The 20,396-nt window shown below is 42.2% G+C and overlaps 2 protein-coding genes across 3 annotated transcripts in view; one reads left to right on the forward strand and one right to left on the reverse strand.

The window, feature by feature from the left end:
* Positions 1–7,059, reverse strand: part of NLRP11 (NLR family pyrin domain containing 11) — a 44,798-nt gene extending 37,739 nt beyond the window's left edge. The window contains exon 1 of one of the 2 annotated variants that reach the window (XM_010387057.2): positions 6,934–6,965. The gene's annotated coding sequence lies outside the window, so the exon portion shown is untranslated. Of the gene's footprint in view, positions 1–6,933 lie in introns of both variants that reach the window. The other variant, XM_010387058.2, reaches the window with a different exon arrangement.
* Positions 7,060–11,003: 3,944 nt separating this feature from the next.
* The window catches only part of NLRP4 (NLR family pyrin domain containing 4), a 42,503-nt gene continuing 33,110 nt past the window's right edge, over positions 11,004–20,396 (forward strand). The window contains 1 exon segment of the mRNA XM_010387056.2: positions 11,004–11,786. The gene's annotated coding sequence lies outside the window, so the exon portion shown is untranslated.

Below are 20,396 nucleotides of genomic sequence, written 5' to 3' on the forward strand. Positions count from 1 at the left end.
CTCCTCCCCTAAAGGAGCTTTTAAATGCATGGTTGAACTGGCAGAAAAAAAGAAGGAAGTCAATGAGTTTCAGAAGGCAGACATGCACCCAGGGAGTTGCTTTAATGTTAGGTCAGGTGAAGTCGAGCAAACTTTGGCAGCCTAGAGCTCAGTTTTAAGAAATCATACACAATTCTAGGGCAACCCTGGGGCACACTGAGGTGGGAGGACAGATGAAAGACCACCACTCGGTGGCAGGGGAGAGACAAATGAGAAGGTTAACTAGAAAATCCCGCTGAACAGAGGGTGGTGTGGAATTCTTACTCTGTTCAGTATCGGGTCTGAGGAGGAAAGGGCAAACAATGGTACCCTTTGAGTTCCTAAACCTGAGCTGGACTTCGGAGAGTCATCATTTCATAGCTTTTCGTCTCAGGTTTATTTTTGTATTTTGGACCTAAATGCACAAACATGCTAAGAAATCTTCCCTAAACCTTCGTTTTCCAGAAATGTCTTCATCTCTCAACTCTGAAAAAAAAAAAAAAAAACATTACATGAATAAAATGGAACATGAAGCCATAAAGACTGGTCCTAGGTCTGTATTTGCTGGACCCAGAAAGATATTTATAATACACTATTAAGATGAAAAGCAATGAATGGGACAGTTACCCTGACATATGTACATACAGGCGTCATGTCAGCTGAAGCCAGGATTTCAGGGTATACAGAAGAGTGTTAACATGACAGGTCTGAGACTGCTGTCTTTAGATCTGCCTGCTGCATTGGCCACTGGCTAGAATCTGGAACGTGGATGTGGAGGGCGCCCTCCACCCCCATTCCCAGAGCTGATAAGAGTAGCTCACATGCCTGTATGGCTTATACAGACAACATGGCTTATGCTAAAGCTTTGCTGTCCCAGAAGCCTGGAAGCTTGCGTTTTCCTTCCATCTAAACAGTGAGCCAATTTTCTCAGCACCGTTTAACGCATGTTTTGGAATATGCTAGGGAGAGGATGCCTATGTGACCAGTTCTCTCTCTCTCTCTCTCTCTCTCTCACACACTCACACACACACTCACACACACACACACACACATCCGAGCACTGAGTTTGTAATGATCTTCCACAGCAGACAACATCTCATGTGTTTTTCACCACTTGCTGCTGGGGGAATTCCGCATGTCCTGGGTGACTCTGCCGGGAGAGGACGCTCGGGAGCCTGGTTTCCTCTGGATTTTGTCCCACGTGCCTCTTCGCTTTGCCAATTCTGCTTTGTAGCCCTCACTGTAATAAGTCACAGTTGTGAGCAGGACTGTGCCAAGTCCCAAATCATCCCACCTAACCCAACTAGGGGATGGCATTCAACACCTGACACACAGGGTAACAGGAAGTAACCTCACAACATTGAATGACGTCCTCCTAAACTCACATGACCATCTCTTACCTTGCAGCAGGCAGTCCCATTAACGTTGTTAGTTATGGGAGATTTGCTTTCAGGTCTAATTACTCCCTTAAATTGAAGTATCCATCAGGGCAGGGCCACTGTTTCTCTTTCTCCCCAGTGTTCTCAGCCTCTGCATCCATAATTGACCCTTAGCATATTTGCTAAGAGGTCAGTTCTTTTCATGCTCATATGGTTAACAAGATTGCCTTAGTTGGCCGGGCACAGTGGCTCACACCTGTAATCCCAGCACTTTGGGAGGCTGAGGTGGGCGGATCACCTGAGGTCAGTAGTTCCAGACTAGCTGAGCCATCATAATGAAACCCCATCTCTACTAAAATTACAAAAAATTAGCCAAGCATGGTGGTGGTGTGGTGGGCACCTGTAATCCCAGCTATTTGGGAGGCTGAGACAGGAGAATCACTTGAACCTGGGAGGCAGAGGTTGCTGTGAGCTGAGATCATGCCACTGCACCCCAGCCTGGGAAACAGAGCAAGACTGTCTCAAAAAGAAATAAAAGATTGCCTTAATAGTCTCAGTGGAATTTCTCTTCTCTCTCACCCTGAAATGATATCTTTATGTCATGACTGAAGATAAAGAAAAATTTTGGAACTGAGGCTTAGAATTTTATCAGACTGCAAAATTAATCATTAAGTCAATTAAAGTAGATCTGTACTCATGGAGAATACTCATTGCAACAAATTTTAAATCCCATGAGAGCTGCTATGTGTGCACATGTGTAAGGCCACTGCAACCCCAATTAAGTACATAATAATTATGGTATCACAAATCCACACTGATATGAAATATGCATTAAATGGTGCTGAGAAAATGGGCTCACTGCCTAGATGGAAGGAAAATGCAAGTTTTCCATCACTATGCAAACAAAATTCAGTAAATAAGATTGGGTGGTATTTTTTAAGGTATGATTGGGACTTAATATTTAACTAAGAAATATTTAATCATGCCCTTGTTTCTGATTTTATACTTATAGAATAAGGAATGTTCCATAAGCTTTATGCGTCGTGACTCTGGGGCTTAATGAAAACAGATGTGTGTCTGACCTTTGAAGAAAAACATGTAGACAGAATCAAGGGATGAAGATAACGTAGAAAAAGAGACAAGGTTTTAAAGTTATTGGTTTAAGAACTCGGTTCACAATCATTGAGGAAATAGCAATTAGATATAAAACTTTAAGAGACAAGAAGTTATAAATGGCTAACACGTGTGTGTACAATACTGGCACCTTGGAGTTCAGTCAACAGCAACTTCCAGCAATCAATTTAAGAAGCATTACACTGTGGTCAGATGAGGTTATGAAATGTTGGTGTAAAACAGTGTTTTACCTTTTGGGAAAAGTAATAGGAGCTTTTAATACACACTGACTCAACATTGCTTTTTTTTTTTTTTTGGAGGAACCTATGAAGCAGAGTCACTAGGCATAAAGCTCATGGAATACTCTTTAAATTATCCTATATAATAGTATAAAATCAAAAACACCTGAAGCCTGACAAGGGCATGATTAAATATTTCTGGTGCACTATTATGTATTATCAACCCACTTAAAAATCATTCTTTAGGGCAGGCACGGTGGCTCACGCCTGTAATCCCAGCACTTTGGGAGGCCAAGGCAGGCGGATCACGAGGTCAGGAGATCGAGACCATCCTGGCTAACACAGTGAAGCCCTGTCTCTACTAAAAATCCAAAAAATTAGCTGGGCGTGGTGGCACGTGCCTGTCATCCCAACTACTTGGGAGGCATGAGGCAGGAGAATCGCTCGAATCCCAGAGGTGGAGGTTGCAGTGAGCCGAGATTGTGCCACTGCATTCCAGCCTGGGCAACAGAGAGACTCTGTCTCAGGAAAAAAAAAAAAATCATAATTTAAAGAACACAAGAAAAAGCTCATACAACAGTGTTTAGAGAAATGTGAACTGTTTGAGTCTAAAGGTAACTCCACTTTCTTAAACATATTAGAGGGAAATAAAGTTGACTCCTGAACTCAGAAGTCAGTGGTGCCAGCCCCGAGGCAGCCAAAAATCCAGGTATAACTTTTGACTTCCAACACTGATAGGCTACTATTGACCAGAAGCCTTATCAACGAAGTCAATTAACACATCAGTAGACGAACATCTGTATTGTATGCGTTCACGACATATCTGACTTTAATTTTTTAAGTATTTCTAGGCTGCCTGGTTCATCTACAAGTTGTCATACATCTCCCCCAAAATTCTCCAATATATTTATTTTTGAAACTTCATGTATAAATGGACCCGTGCAGTTCAAACCTGTGTTGTTCACGGGTCCACTGTGAATCCGTTAAACACATTTGTGTGACACAAGTGTTTTCTTCTTTTAAATCTTGTGTTGGTGTTTTTGCCCCCTAAGTGAACACAAGTAGATTAGGGATTAATAAGCCTCACCAAGTCCAACCCTTCCCCAGATTCTTCCCTCCTTTGACTTCTATTTCACCATTGCCTTTCTCTGAGGCCTGTCCTTGTAACCGAGACTTATTCTGAGACACTTCTGAGTTCAGGAGTCAACTGTATTTCCTTCTAGTGATATGTTTGTCTAAGAAACTGGAGATACCTTGAGACGCAAACAGTCCGTATTTCCCTAAACACTGTTGTATGAGCTTTACTTGTGTTCTTTAAAGTAGGATTTTTAAGTGGGTTGGTAATAATGCACCAGAAATATTTAATCATGCCCGTCTCAGTCTTCCGGTGTTTCTAATTTTATACCATGACATAGGATAATTCAAGGAAAATTCCAGAAGCTTTATGCCTAGTGATGGCTTCATAGCTTCCAAAAAAAAAAAAAAAAAAAAAAAGCAATGTTGAATCAGTGTGTGTTAAAAGCTTTCACTACTTACTTTTCCCGAAGAGCGAAACACTGTTTATGCCAACATTTCCTACACTCATCTGACCACACTGCAATGCTTTTTAAGTTGATTGCTGGAATTTATTGTTGACTGAGCTATAAGGTGCCAACTGAACTATGAGGTAAGCTTCAACACCTGCACAAAAGCTGCCACAAGTCGGCATTGCATCAGAATAGCTGATCACCGCACAGCTGGACACTTCAAGCACCTTTGACCAGACCTTCTCAAGCACTGAGACACAAGGGAATCACCTGGGGAGTCCTCAAAAACCCCAGTGTCTGGAAATACAGACACTGATTAGAGACTTTGAAGGTTGGGCCCAGGAATCAGTAGATTGTTTCAGTCCCCACTGTAAATTCAGCACACGAAGTTAAGAATCAATTTGTAAACTAAAAATAACATGTTAAGACCTCCCCATTCCCCCACCCAACCAACTGAGTGGACCCCCTTCCTCCTGGCCAAGGGGACCTGAGAGATACTTGAAAAACAGAATTATTGACCACGGCAGGAAGGGAGGTCAAACCTCCTCCCATCTCTTTCCTTTGATAGCCAGCACAACTCACGGGCATTAACATTAAAATAGACCTCAGGGCCAGGTGCGGGGGCTCACACCTGTAATTCCAGCACTTTAACAGGTCAGGAGTTCGAGACCAGCCTGGCCAATATGGCAAAACTCCATCTCTACTAAAAATACAAAAATTAGCCAGGTATGGTGGCGTGTGCCTGTCATCCCTGCTATTTGGGAGTCTGAGGTGGGAGAATCGCTTGAACCTGGGAGGCAGAGGTTGCAGTGAGCCGAGATTGCACCACTGCACTCCAGCCTGGGTGACACAGCGAGACTCCATCTCAAAATAAAATAAAATAAAATACAGCGCAGAAGATGGACAGAATAGATTCTTTGTGGCAATAAGATACCAGATTATAAACAAGACCTAAGGCAATGCCAGGCAAGGATTAAGTCTTTCTCATGTGAAAAAAATCTCATGAAATGGCTAAGAAGAAAAAAACAAGAAAAACACCTAGTGTAATGTGGCTTATGTTCCAACCTGACTCTGGTATCACATCACATGACAGACAGCAGCCCAACCCCCTGCCCCAACTGAAGCATTCCTTTCTACTGACTCCAAGTCTCTGGACAAAGCTTAACTCTTTCAACCAATTGCCAGTGAAAGAATCCCTGAACCCCCCCATGACTTGTAAGCCCCCACTTCGAGACATCCCACCTTTTCGGGCCAAACCAATGTACAATCTCCATTTACTGATTTATGACGTTGCCTGTAACTTCTACTTCCCCCAAATATACACAAATAGTTGTGACCTGACTGCCTGGGGACCATTTCCTCAAGGCTTCCTGTGTGCGCGTTTTTCCCTGGGCCACGGTCGCTCACACTGGCTCAGAATCAACCTCTTTAAAGTATTTTACCGAGTTTGGTTTTTCTGTTAACAAATCAATACCTTAGAGTTGAGCATTCTTAAAAGCAGGGAAGCTACCTGAGTGATTAAAGTAACCTTTCCTCCCGCCATTTGCAGCCACATGGGTGGAACTGGAGATTATGATGTTAAGTGAAATAAGCCAGGCACAGAAAATACATGTTGTGTGTTACCACTCATGTGAAAGCTAAAAACGTTGACCTCATGAAGGTAGAAAGTGGATAGTTACCAGAGGCTGGAAAGGATGTGAGGACGCAAAAGAAGTTGGTTAATAGGCACAAACATGCAGTCAGATAGAAGGTTCTAATGTTAACAGAGAAGGCTGACTATAGTGAAGAATGTATTATTTATTTCAGAATAGAGAGAAATTGAAATGTTTCCAACACATGGAAATAATACTTGAGGTGATGGATATTCTAAATACCCTGACTTGATAATTACACATACTATGCCTGTAACATCCCATGTACCCCATAAATATTATGTATCAATTTACATTTAAAAAAATTCTTGGCCAGGCCTGGTGGCTCACACCTGTAATCCTGGCACTTTGGGAGGCTGAGGTGGGCAGATCACGAGGTCAGGAGATCAAAACCAGCCTGGCTAACATATTGAAACCCTGTCTTTATTAAAAATACAAAAAAATAGCTGGGCGTGGTGGCGGGCACCTGTAGTCCCAGCTACTCGGGAGGCTGAGGAGGAGAATGGTATGAACCCGGGAGGCGGAGCTTGCGGTGAGCCGAAATTGTGCCACTGCACTCCAGCCCGGGCAACAGAGCGAGACTCTGTCTCAAAGTAAATAAAAAATAATAAATAAAATAAAAACATTCTTTTTGTCTCTAACACTTTATACATCACATGGAAGAATGGCATCTATATATAAGGCTACGATGATGAGTTAGCTACGTTTAACCACTCCACCCACGGCGCACATACACTTCAAAACACCATGCTGCGCACGATACATGCAATTTTATCTGTCACCTTAAATAAGTTTGCAAAAAAAAAAAAAAAGCATGACACAAGTTTTCCCATGTGAACTTGAAAAAGGTCAAACAGCTTGGCCTGCCCTTAATAACTTTAGTCATTGTATTCCCCCACCATATTATTTCCAGCTCCTAACCAAAGAGAAAGCTAAAGAACCAATATAATGTCATAAAAAAGACCTTAAAATTCAAAGAAACAAATCGGCCAGAAAGGTAACTCACCAACCCTGCCACCAGGTCTCCTTGGCTGGTCGAAAGCAAACAAGCCAGGAAACGGGAAGAAAAAGGCAGTGCCTGCCCTGTGATTAGCCAGCTGGTTCCTCTCTTGATTGGTCAAGGTGGGTTCTTGATGACCTTTACGATGGAGGGGAAATACTGCTGCACCTGCGTGTTTCTGCCCCAGATGCCCCAATTACCTTTCTCCACCCAGGACTAAACAGGGTCTGCTGATTAGAAGACAGTGCAGACCCCGTTTATGATGTTGGAGCTCATGGGGCATCTGACCAAGAACCTCCAAAACAATTGATTTAGGCAGTGCCGGGGGAAAGAAGTTCTCCACCAATAATCTCCATTTTGGATAACCATCTACACAATAAGCTCCACGAGGGGAATACGCTGTTTAGTCTACACCACCACCTGGCAAGGATCCTTTCAAATCTGAGGGAGGCCATAAATATTTGTGGAATGAATGCAACCAAAGGGATGTTTAACAGGTGATAGAATTTGCAGAGACACTTCCTAGATCCTCCACCCAGGGGGCCCGTCTTGGCGGCCTATTGGAATCACCTGGAGGCCTTTAATGATTGCTAACTCACTGCTATGTACAGGTATCTGCTTTGGTCAGGAGGGAGAATGCTCTGGGTATGACTGATCAATATAGCTCCTCATATTGAACAGATTAAAGAAAAACAGGGGCATCTTCATAGGTGCGAAAGGGGAAATATAAAAGAGTCTACATCTCTTCATGCTTTTAGATAGTGTCTTTGTAAATTAGGAAATAAAAACATTTCCTTCACCCAGTAAAGCATTCCAAAGAAGCAAAAGCCACCAAAAATCTCATAATGGATGGGAAAATGATGAAAGAATATCTTTTACAATAAGACGCAAAACAACCCGGCCTCCTTCCCCACTCTTGTTTCGACATAGTGCACCTGTTCACTGGGACAAGAAAACGGATCTGAAAGAAAGAGGCGAAATTATCATACTGGAGATAATTTGAATATCCATGCAAACTCTCTCCCCTTAAATCTATTGATAGGCTGGGCGCGGTGGCTCAAGCCTGTAATCCCAGCACTTTGGGAGGCCGAGACGGGCAGATCACGAGGTCAGGAGATCGAGACCATCCTGGCTAACACGGTGAAACCCCGTCTCTACTAAAAATACAAAAAAAAACTAGCCGGGCGACGAGGCGGGTGCCTGTAGTCCCAGCTACTCGGGAGGCTGAGGCAGGAGAATGGCGTGAACCCGGGAGGCGGAGCTTGCAGTGAGCTGAGATCCGGCCACTGCACTCCAGCCTGGGCGACAGAGCGAGACTCCGTCTCAAAAAAAAAAAAAAAAAAAAAAAAAAATCTATTGATAAATTGTTAGGATTCAAAGCAGATTTGGTGAATATAAATCAACATACAAATCTGATGGTATTTCTCTGAAAAAAACTAATTGGAATTAAAAATTTTAAAGGATGCCATGTGCAGTTCCAAGAAAAATATAAACTAGAAATAATTCTTATAAGAGATTGTAAACCTTAATGAATGTGATATAGAATGTTACTGCCATATACAAGATCCTTATAAATGAAGAATAGCATTACATTCTTATACAGGAATTATTATTAAGAAGATGTCAATATGCTCCCAAATAGACCTTTATATTCAGGAAAACAATAAAATCCCAATAGAAATATTCATATCAAAATATAATTCTGAAATGTATGTGGAAAATAGAAGGGACTAGTACAAGCCAAGAGACGCCTGAAGAACACAGGTGGGTGGGAGGTGGGAATGTTGATTGAACTGGATCCACCCTATAAAGATTTAATTAAAAACTATGGTAATTAAGACTTATTGGTTAGCCAGGCACGGTGGCTTATGCCTGTAATCCCAGCACTTTGGGAGGCCGAGGCGGGCGGATCATGAGGTCGGGAGATGGAGACCATCCTGGTTAACATGATGAAACCCCATCTCTACTAAAAATGCAAAAAATTAGCCAGGCGAGGTGGCAGGTGCCTGTAGTCCCAGCTACTCAGGAGGCTGAGGTGGGAGGATTACCTGAGCCCGGGAGATGGAGGTTACAGTGAGCCAAGATCATGCCATGCACTCCAGCCTGGGCGACAGAGCGAGACTCTGTCTCAAAAAAAAAAAAAAAAAAAAAAAAAGACTTATTGGCACATAGATGAACAAATAAATAGTGATACAAAACATAGAACCCAGAAACAAATGTAGGCAAATATGAAAAGATGGTTTATAACAGATTTCTGGGCAGTAGAGTAGGTGAACCGTTCATTAAATATTTCATTTGTATTTAAATGGCAAAAAAAAAAAAAAAAATGGATCCCTTCTCCCTACCTTAGAGAAAAGTCATGACAAGCGACTTAATATTTCTGTGTGAAATTCAAAACTCGATCCTATTTTAAAAGACAATATTAGATATCATCATGAGTTAGAGCAGGGAATGATTTTTGTCAACAAGGCCCTCACATTTATAAAACATGAAGTACATTTGGATCAATTTGATTTCATTTAAAATAAAAACTGTTCAGTGAATGGTTTTTACGTAAAGAAAGCTACAAACCACAAACTGGGAGGAGATATATGAAAATACGTAACTGACCACACCACTCTTTCAGAATATGTCAAGCACTTCTGCATGCAAATGAAAACAGAAAACAACCAATAGAAATATAAGGAAAACAATGAAAACGTATTTCACAAAAGAGGCAACAAATGGCTCACAAACACGAGAAAAATGCCCATGTATATTAATCACATAAAAGCAAATGAAAACAACAAAATACTTTTTCCAACCAATATTTGGGGACTACTTTAAAATGTTGACAACATCAGGAGTAGGCAGTGAGGTGCAGCTGTGGGAATATTCACCTGGGCCTGATGCTAATATAATTGGTGAAACCACTTGTGAAGAGGCAACTGAAGTCACCTGTGCTCAGGGACCCAGCCATTCCACTCAAGTAATCCAAGAGTCCTGTGGGCTCACGGATGCATGCAAGAAGGTTCAAAACAGCCTTGCTCATATTGGCAAAAACTGAGAAATAACCCAAACATCTATCAGTGACAGAATGGGTCATTAAATGGTGACCGATTCATACATTTAAATACTGTGAGGCAAGACCTAGAAACGAACCGCAGCTAAAACAAATTACCATTGATTAATCTCAAAAACATAGTCAAAAGAATCAAGTCACAGAATGATACATCATAATTTGAAGATGAGGAAAACAAAACATATCTCTTAGGGGAACGTATATCACTGGGAAAAATAAAAAGAAAATCGAAGGGAATGAAGTTCACTTCACAACTGGAAATTCACTTTGGTGGCAACGCCCGAGGGTGGAACGGGTATGCTGTTACGGCTACAGGAGTCTGCAAAGGTCCCCATCATGTCCACTTCTCAATCTAGATTCTGGATCACGAAGACTTGTGTTATGATTACGGTAATTCCTTAAAGTTTTCATTACGTTTTTCTACACTCCTTGATGTGTATATTTCAAAACCAGGGTCATCACGATCATCATAACACTGAACTCAGGATTCTTACAAGGAGGAAGTAAACTTGTGGTTGTAAAAGGATAGCTCCTAGGACACTGAGGTTTGGCACGAACTCAGATGACTGTAATGATTGTAGGGAAGCTGGAATAGAAGGAAAACCATGCCCAAGGATGAAATGTTAACCTCGTGTCTAAAAAACTTAGCACCTGTTCTGCCTATGCAGAAAGAGAGTAGCCGATATCCATTAAGTTCTTCTTGCAGGCCAGGCACAGTGGCTCACACCTGTAATCCCAGCACTCTGGGAGGCCAAAGTGGGCAGATCACTTGAGGTCAAGAGTTCGAGACCAGCCTGGCCAACATGGTGAAACCCTGTATCTACTAAAAATACAAAAATTAGCCAGGCATGGTGGTGGGTGCCTGTAATCCCAGCTACTCAGCAGGCTGAGGCAGGAGAATCTCTTGAACCCGGGAGGTGGGGGTTGCAGTGAGCCAAGATCACACCACTGCACTCCAGCCTGGGCCACAGAGTGAGACCGTATCTAATAATAATAATAATAATAATAATTTCTTCTTGCACGATAGGTTTAGTTACGGCAGAAAGATGTTGTGCCACATGGACATCCTTCAAGGAGTTTAGGATGTAGGAAGGAATTAAGCATTTAAATTATGAACCGAGTCACCTCAACTCTCCAAATGAACCATTTTGGAGAGATTGGTGGAGCATATCTGCAGTCGGGAGCCCTGGGAATCCTAAATAGGAACCTCAGCCTGAAACATCCCCCGCTCTAGAGGACACCAGGAGCCAAGGTCTGGAACAGGCCCTCAAGGGGCGGTGGGAGTTTCGCTTCACGTCTTTTCTGGATCTGTTCATCAAAAGCCCTCCTGAGCCAATGGGAAGGGAGCAATTCATTGGCCAATCAAATGGCACCAGCGCTCTTTTCCTCCCGCTTCCAGCCGCCAATCATTAAGACCAGGAAGGCGTGGAGCGGTGAGTCAGCGCGTCGTGCTGGGCTGTGCTTCTCCTATTTTCCTTGGTTACTTTGGGTCTTCCTTTTCTTTCTCCTTTTTCCCCTGTCTCCTGTCTTGATCCTGACTGAGCACAGCCAGGCCTCTCCATCCTGTTTACCCAGCATTTTCCTTCTCTGCGGTTAGTGGGGTAGATGAACGCCCTGTATTTATAAGGTGCCTCCCAGTGGAGCCTGAGACCTGGGAGAAGAACGGGGAGTGGAGGTGGGGGAGACTCGTCACGAAGGGAGACCTTGGAGCTTCGAGAGTGGGAATGTTCTTATTAGATTCTTCATCTCTGTTGACACAAACATGTAGGAGAAGCTGGAGGACATAGACGGGGATGAGGTAAGGGGGGCCCTGCCCATGAACGGTGAGACCCAAGTCCACTCTGCTCTTGTGAGCTTGCTGTCTGACCTAGGGCAGCAACATCTTTGATACTGTAATTCCAGGATGTGATTTAAAAAGGAAATCACACTTTTAGTTGACTCACACTAATTGTGTATATTTATGAGATGCAGAGTGATGTGTTGGTACATGTATACGTATCATTAAATCAGGGTAATTAGCATATCCATCTCCTCATGTATCGTTTCTTTGTGTTGGAAACGTTCAGAAACCTCAGGTGGGAGGAGGGAGAGGGTCAGAAAAACATAGCTGTGGGGTCCTATTCTTAGTACCTGGGAGACGAAAAAAATCTGTACACCAAACCCCTGTGATACGAGTTTACCTATGTAACCGGTGTACATGTACCCCTGAACCTAAAATAAAAGTTAGAAAAACCCTTGAAAAGGCACAAGATATCATTAACTGTATGCAACCTACCGTGCTACAGAACACCAGCGCCCATTCCTATCCCCAGGTGTAATTTGGTATCCATTAGCCAACCTCTTTTCATCCCCCTTCTCCAAGGATGCCATTTGTTTAGACTATGAAATAAACGTGTATAGAAAGAGTATCTATCTTTCTATATCAATAAAAGTTGGTTTTTACTGTTAAGGGTTGAATTGTGTCCCAACCCTGAAAACACACACACAAAATCAAAAACAAAAACTAAAGTCCTAACGCCTTCATAGGGTGACAAAATAAGGTTGTTGCAGATGTTATTAAGATGAGGTCATACTGGAGTGGATAGGCCCCCTAACTTAATGACAGGTGTCCTTGTGAAAATGGCCACATGCAGCTGGGTGTGGTGGCTCACGCCTGTAACCCCAGCACTTCGGGAGGCTGAGGTGGGTGGATCACGTGAGGTCAGGAGTTCAAGACCAGCCTGGTCAACATGGTGAAACCCTGTCTTTACTGAAAATACAAAAATCAGCTGGGCGTGGTGGCAGGTGCCTGTAATGCCAGCTACTCACGAGGCTGAGGCAGGAGAATCGCTTGACCCAGGAGGCGGAGGTTGCAGTGAGTCGAGATTACATCATTGCACTCTAGCCTGGGTGACAGAGCGAGACTCTGTCTCCAAAATAAAAGGAAAAATGGCCACAAAGCTGGGCGCAGTGGCTCACGCCTGTAATCCCAACACTTTGGGAGGCCGAGGCGGGTGGATCACCTGAGGTTGGAGGTTCAAGACCAGCCTGACCAACATGGTGAAATACAAAAAATTAGCCAAGTGTGGTGGCACAACCCTGTAATCTCAGCTACTCGGGAGGCTGAGGCAGGAGGATTGCTTGAACCTGGGAGGTGGAGGTTGCAGTGAGCCAAGATTGCGCCATCGCACTCCAGCCTGGGAAACAGGAGTGATACTCTGTCTTAGAGAAAATGGCCACATGAAGATAGAGACAAGCAGAATGGTATGTGACAGTCAGAATGGAATTACATAGCTGCAAACCAAAGAATGACACAGATTGCCAGCAAACCACAGAAGCTGTAAGAGGCAAGGAAGGGCTCCCCTGGGTTTCAGAGAGAGAGCACTGCCCTGCCAACACTTTGATTTTGGACATCTAGGCTTCAGAACCATGAGGCAGTAGGTTTCTGTTTGAAGTTACCTAGTTTGTGGTACGTTGTCATGCCAGCCCAAGGAAACTAGTACACTATTAAAAAAAAGTGGGGTGATTTTACCCTTAGAGAACAGCTTCGAGAATATATCCTTTACTTAGGCTCACCAGATGTTAAAGGTTTACCTTATTCAGTGTCTCTCTACACTTACGTGTTTTTCCTGATCCGTTCAAGATGTGTACACATTGTACAAATTTACACCTAGTACTTTACCCTAAATGCTTCAGGGTTTATGTTCTAAAAGTAAAAATAAAAGTAAGCTCTTTTGATAACCACACTATATAAAACAGGAAATGAATAGTACATTATCTAATGTACAGATCTTACACTTAATGGACTTTTTAAAATTTTTGCATTTGTTTTCACAAGTGGACTTAACATGCAAATTCTTACACTAAGCCTGTTGTGTTTTGTTTTAAGTTCTGGGATACATGTGCTGAATGTGCCTGTTTGTGACATAGGGATACATGTGGCATGGTGGTTTGCTGCACCTATCAACTCATCATCTAGGTTTTAAGCCCTACATGCATTAGGTGGTTGTCCTAATGCTCTCCCTCCCCTTTCCTGCCCCTGCCACAGGCCCCGGTGTGTGATGTTCGCCTCCCTGTGTCCGTTTGTGTTCTCATTGTTCAACTCCCACTTATGTGTGAGAACATGTGGTGTTTGGTTTTCTGTTCCTGTGTTTGCTGAGGATGATGTAAACTTGTTTTCATTATCCCACCTATGCCTCAGTTTGAGACTGTTGCGTTCTGTCTCACGTTCCCACACATACACGTGCTTATGCTCTCTCCCATACCCACACCGTGCTCTCTCTCTTAGATTCTGGAAAAAAATAATTTTTATTTAAATTTTGAAATAATTTGCTGATGAAGACGTTTGAGCCTGAAGTCTTCTCTGGGGAAAGGATTTCACATGGTTTTTGTTGTTGTTGTTTTTGAAATGGAGTCTCACTCTGTCGCCCAGGCTGGAGTGCAATGGCCGGATCTCAGCTCACTGCAAGCTCCGCCTCCCGGGTTCACACCATTCTCCTGCCTCAGCCTCCCGAGTAGCTGGGACTACAGGCACCCGCCACCTCGAAGCTTTCACAACTTCACACACAAAAAACAGATGAAAGTTGTCATTTTCTAAGAATTTATATATTTGAAAAAAATTATCAGTTTTATTGGCATAAAAATGGTAATAGGCTCTATTTTTGATATCTGTAGGATACACAGTGGTGTCTCCTCTTCTGTTCCTGGTATTTGTCGCTCATGTCTTCTTCATCAGACTTGTTGGGGCTTACCCAGTTTGTATTGTCAAAGAATCTACTTTTGACCGAGTCTTGTATTTTAATTTTTATTTCATTGATTTTTTTCTACTTTCTTTTGCTGTGTTTTGCTTTTTAGCTCAATGTATAATTAGCTTATGAATTTACAACCTTCCTTATACCTTTGAAGTAGCACATTTTTCTAGGTCCTGATTTAGCTGCATTTCACTCACTTTATATGTAGCATTAAATATTTAGTTCAAAACCTTATATTCGATATTTTCTCTTTATTCATAGGTTACTTAGAAGTATGTTTCTTAATTTTGGAATGTCCTTCTTTTCATTGTCAATTTCTGACATAAACTGTGATCCAGAATATTCTGTGTAACTTACTTGAAATATGTTGAAGCTTGCCTTGAGGATCAGCATATGGCTGACATTGGTAGATGATTCATCTGTCTTAATGTATTTTTTCCATTCATTGGATGAAAAGGTCTATGTCCACAAGGTAAAATTTATCCATTGTCTTTAAACCTTTTATTTTCTTTTTAACTTGTTTATTTAATTATGAGAACAAATTTATAAAATATCCATGATTAGGGACTTGCCTAATTCTTCTTATGGTGCTGATGGTTGGGGGGTGTGTGTGTGTGTGTAGACATATACACATATACACATACACACATACATATACTCATATATACATACATACACATGTACATACACATATACACACATATACACACATATGCACATACACATACCCACATATACATACATATATGCATACATATAAGCGTGTGTGTGTGTGTATATATATATATTTATTTTGAGATGGAGTCTTGCTCTGTTCCGGGCTGGAGTGCAGTGGTGCGATCTTGGCTCACTGCAGCCTCCGCCTCCCAGGTTCACACCATTCTCCTGCCTCAGCCTCCCCAGTAGCTGGGGTTACAGGTGTCTGCCACCACGCCTGACTAATTTATTTTTTATTTTTAATTTTTTTTGGTATTTTTCATAGCGACGAGGTTTCACTGTGTTAGCCAGGCTGGTCTAGATCTCCTGACTTCAATGATCCGCCCACCTTGGCCTCCCAAAGAGCTGGGATTATAGGCGTGAGCCACCACCATGCCCCGCTGACCATTGGTATATTTTAAGGCCATGTTATTGTTGCATGTATGGTTGTAATTGTTCTCTCTTCCTGGTAATTTGAGCCCTGTGGTTATGCAGCATCTAGATTTATCACTAATGTTTTGGTTTGGGGTCTGCTCTTCTCATATTAATATTGTTAAAACAGATTTTTTTTTTTAAAACCTGGAATAATTTAATATTTTTTGCCTCTAATTCAAGTCATGCAATAAATGGAATGGATAGAGCTTGGTGAGTAAGGTTGGTTATAATACCTTATGCATGCATGACATGCTATTTTGTTCAGATTTCCCATTTAAAAAATTTTTAAATTGACACATAATTGTACATATTTATGGGGTACGGTGTGATATTTTGACACATGTATCCATTGTATAATGATCAATTTTGACGTATGTATCTATTGTATAATGATTATATCTGTTTCTTGAGACATTTATCATTTCTTTGTGGTGATACTCAAAATCTTCTAGCTATCTTGAAATATCCACCACACTGTTACTTGCTTTAGTTACCCTGATGTGTAAGAGAACGCTAGGACCTGCTCTTTCTAACCGTCAGTGTGCCTGTTGACCAGTCGCTCCTGGTCTCCCCTACTCTCCCATCCCTTCCCCAGCCTCTAGTAACCGCTATTCTACTCTCTACTTCTAGAAGTTCTTTTTAGATGCCCCACATAAATGAGATCATATGGTAGTTTTCTTTCTGTGCCTGCCTTATTTTACCTCATGTCCTCCACGTTCATCCAGGTTGCCACAAATGGCAAGATTTCATTATTTTTTATGGCTAGTATTCCATTGAGTCTATATACCACATTTTCTTTATGCATTCATTTATTGACGGGCACTTAGGCTGCTTCTATATCTTGGTTATTAGTGATAGTGCTGCAGCCCGGGCACGGTGGCTCATGCCTGTAATCCCAGCACTTTGGGAGGCCGAGGTGGGTGGATCACCAGGTCAGGAGATAGAGATCATCCTGGCTAACACGGTGAAACCCCGTCTCTACTAAAATTAAAAAAAAAAGAAAAAAAAATAGCTGGGTTTGGTGGCGGGCGTCTGTAGTCTCAGCTACTTGGGAGGCTGAGGCAGGAGAATGGCGTGAACCCGGGAGGTGGAGCTTGCAGTGAGCCGAGATCGAGCCACTGCACTCCAGCCTGGGTGACAGAGCGAGACTCCATCTCAAAAAAAAAAAAAGTGCTGCAATAGACATGGGAGTACAGATATCTCTTTGACATCTGAATTTCCCTTTTTAAAGATATATATACCCAGCAGTGGAATTACTGGGTTATATGGTAGTTCTATTCTTAATTTTTTGAGAAATTTCCATACCGTTTTCCATAGTGGTTCTGCTAATTTACATTCCTACCAGTGGAATGTAAGAGTTGCCTTTTCTCTGCATCCTTGCCAACATTTGTTATTATTATTTTAGTAGTAGCAGTTCTAACTGGGGTGAGTTATGCCAGATTTTTTTAGGTTCAAATTTGCTTGTTGTTTAGTCTTTCAACTTTTGTTTTTTTGTTCTTAGTTACCTCTTTAAAGAGCAATTATTTGGTTTTTGTATTTACTCTTACCAGCTTTGCCTCTGTACCATTGAGGCAATTATTTTGTGTAATTACTAGTAAGAGTTTAAATTGACCATCCCTTTTTTATTTACCCTATATGTTCTAGGTTCTTATTTCTGTCTTTGTTATTTTTTGGATTAGTTTGACATTTTTCCTCTTTATCTACTTTGGCAGGCATACTTTTTTATGGTTCTATCAGAATTCTATCAGTGGGTGTATCAGAATTTCATATCAAAGTTTTACTTCTGTCATCTTCCTGGAGAAGAACATTAGATCTCTTGATGTCCTTTTTATCTTTTTTTTTCATTTTATTTACGTTCCAGCTGTGATAAATTTTAATTCTATTTTCTGTCTCACAAGACTGACTCCATAAAACAACTTTTCTTCTAATTCACTGTGGCATCTCTTAATTTTCACCTGGAATAATTTTCCTTTTCTCCAGTGGTCAATTTTCAGAATTTCCTAGAGTGTAAGTCCTCTGTTAGAAAATTTGTCATTTATATGCAAATACCTATTTTTACTTACTTTATTTTTGAGACGAAGTCTCACTCTGTTGCCCAGGTTGGAGTGCAGTGGTGTGATCTCGGCTCACTGCAACCTCCGCCTCCCGGGTTCAAGTGATTCTCCTACCTCAGCCTCCCGAGTAGCTGGGACTACAGGCACCCGTCACCACGCCTGGCTAATTTTTTAGATTTTTAGTAGAGACGAGGTTTCACTGTGTTAGCCAGGATGGTCTCAATCTCCTGACCTCATGATCCACCCGCCTCAGCCTCCCAAAGTGCTGGGATTACAGGCGTGAGCCACTGCGCCTGGTCTTATTTCTTAAAGATTATTTTATTCTGGTTAGACTTGAGTCGGCAGCTATTTGTTTTGGGCACCTTCCATGGTTTGCTGCTTTAGTTTCTTCTTTCTGTAGTATTTGATAGGTCAGCTGTCAACATAATGGCACAACCTTTCGAACAAATTATTGCCCTCCCCTTGCCTTAACCTCACTCTGGAATGCTTTCAAAATTTTCCCTTTTGTCTAATACCTTTATGTTTTAATGTCATTAAGTTTCCCTGTAATGTGTCTAGGTATGGGTTTGTTATTGATACTCTTGGACTTTATTGGGCTTCTTAATTAGTAGATTGATTTTTTTAAATTGGTTAATAGAAACATCCAGGTCAGGCACAGTAGCTCATGCCTGTAATCCCAGCACTTTGGGAGGCAGAGGCGGGTGGATCACCTGAGGTCAGACGTTCGAGACCAGCCTGGCCAACATGGTGAAACCCCGTCTCTACTAAAATTACAAAAAAATAAGCCGGGCGTGGTGGTGGGCACCTGTGATTCCAGCTACTTGGGAGGCTGAGGCAGGAGAATCACTTGAACCTGGGAGGTGGAGGTTGCAGTGAGCTTAGATTGTGCCACTGCATTCCAGCCTGGGCAACAAGAGTGAAACTCTCAGTTGAAAAAAAGTTATAAAAAGAAGCATCCTAGTAGCAATCTTACATTAGGTTGGTGCAAAAGTAATTGCAGTTTTTGCATTATTTTTCATGGCAAAAACCACAATTACTTTTGCATCAACCTAATAGAACATACTACATCTGGTCCACAGTCTCTTCACTCCTTTTGGGGAGCCAGTAACAAGTGTTAGCCCTTTTCATCCTCAGTCTCTTGTCGTCTTTTATGATTTTAGTCTTTTTTCTCTAATTCTCCTTGGATGACTTCTCTTTACTTGTCTTCTAGACCACTAATTATCTCTGTCAAATCTGATACTAACACATTGTATTAGTTTCCTGGGACTGCCGTAACAGTGTACCACAAAACAGCTTGTGCAACAGAAACTTACTGTCTCCCAGTTCTGAAGGCGAATAAGTCCACAATCAAGATGGTGGTGGTGTAACTCCTTCTGAAGACTGAGAGAGAATCAGTTTCGTCTTCTCTATTAACTTCCACTTGCTTTAGGTGTGCTTTGGTTAGTAAGTGGCATTTTCCCTGTGGCATGATATCCTCTTCCCTCTATTCATATGTGTCTAGATTTTCCCCTTTTTTATTTTTTGAGATGGAGTCTCACTTTATTGCCCAGACTGGAGTGCAGTGGCATGATCTCGGCTCACCGCAAGCTCCACCTCCCGGGTTCAAGTGATTCTCCTGCTTTGCCCTCCCGAGTAACTGGGATTACAGGTGTTTACCACCACTCGGCTACTTTTTGTATTTGTAGTAGAGACAGGATTTCACCATGTTGGCCAGGCTGGTCTCGAATTCCTGACTTCAGGTGATTCGCCCACCTCGGCCTCCCAAAGTGCTGGGGTTACAGGTGTGAGCCACTGCGCCCGGCCAGATTATCCCCTTTCAATGAGGTCACCAATCATATTGGATTGGGGGCCCACCCTGCTTTAGTATGACTTCATCTTACATGTTCCAGGACAGCTAATTACATCTACAAGGATGCTGTTTCCAAACAAGCCCAGAGTTCAGTTGCACTTGATAACCTCCAGTGTGGCTCATTGTATCTACAAGGATGCTATTTTCAAAAACTTCATACTTCAGCATGTAACTTTTGCAGGGGGACACACATTGGATGCAGAAAATATTCCCTGGGGATTTTTGTTGTGGTGGTGGTAGAGGAGTGTGTGTGTGCACGCATGTGTGCACGTGTGTGTGTTTGGGGGAATATTGAAAGTGCGATCTGTAGGAAATCTGAATGCAGTCTTTCCCTTCACTTTCAGAGGATCTCTTCCCAGAGCAGGAGGTATCAATATTTCAGCCTGTGGCAAGAGGCTAAACTCTGATCTTGACACTGTCTGCACATCAAGAAAAGTCCAGCTCTAGTTGCCTGCTTCTCCAAGACGGTTTCAGAACAAAGCACTAGCAATGTTCTTGCCCAACGTCATTCTTTAAGTCAGTGGTTTTCAAACTTGGGCATGTGTGAGAATCAACTGAGGGTGTAACAAATGGCTCTGCCCTACCCTCAGCATTTAGTATGTCTAGGGAAGGAACTGGGGATTTCCAAAGCAAGTTGCCAGTTG

The sequence above is a fragment of the Rhinopithecus roxellana genome, chromosome 12 (genome assembly GCF_007565055.1).
Source record: "Rhinopithecus roxellana isolate Shanxi Qingling chromosome 12, ASM756505v1, whole genome shotgun sequence".
Lineage (NCBI taxonomy): Eukaryota > Metazoa > Chordata > Mammalia > Primates > Cercopithecidae > Rhinopithecus > Rhinopithecus roxellana.